The sequence below is a fragment of the Anoplophora glabripennis genome, unplaced genomic scaffold (assembly GCF_000390285.2).
Source record: "Anoplophora glabripennis isolate ALB-LARVAE unplaced genomic scaffold, Agla_2.0 scaffold974, whole genome shotgun sequence".
Classification (NCBI taxonomy): domain Eukaryota; kingdom Metazoa; phylum Arthropoda; class Insecta; order Coleoptera; family Cerambycidae; genus Anoplophora; species Anoplophora glabripennis.
This window is the reverse complement of record NW_019417058.1, coordinates 152,881-153,555: the sequence shown is the minus strand read 5'-3', so window position 1 is coordinate 153,555 and position 675 is coordinate 152,881.

Below are 675 nucleotides of genomic sequence, written 5' to 3'. Positions count from 1 at the left end.
CCTACACGAGATGAGGCAGGATAAAGAGGGATAATCCCCCTCGATCCCAAATCATTGAGGCCAATTTCTAGCCATAGAATAATGGCGAGTTAGATAACCAGCCTTAGTTCTGAACCACGTTTCCCAGATGGCAGGAGCCATAACATGTACAAATAACATCAGATATCTCTTTTGTCCTAGACCAAGTGTTACTGGACGATAGCTATATCGTTGTTTGTACGAACAGCAGTTCTTCTAATGAATGTAATAGCTGTCTAAGATATTTTGCACATATTATGGTCGCCGCCATCTAGGAGACGTGTTCCAAAATTAGTGTTCGCGCCATTATTCTATGGCTAGAAATTGGCCTCAATGATTTGGGATCGAGGGGGATTATCCCTCTTTATCCTGCCTCATCTCGTGTAGGCCTGGACAGCCTTCGTAGGTGGGCCCCATCCGTCGTCTACCCCGACCGCAAATGCGGCCGGTGTAGGCGCTTTGTGGGACCTCCTTTTGTCCTGGCTGGGCCCCGCCGGCTAGGGCCCTTTCTTCTGGCGCTCTTCTTGCTTCGCCGGCTCGTCTGTGTAAACCCCGGGGGTAGTGTCATGTTTATGTGTGGTATGGTTGGGTAGGGTAGTGCGGCTATGCAGCCTGGGATGCGCTTTGCTAAGGTGGCCCTTAGGCTAGCGCGGGAGG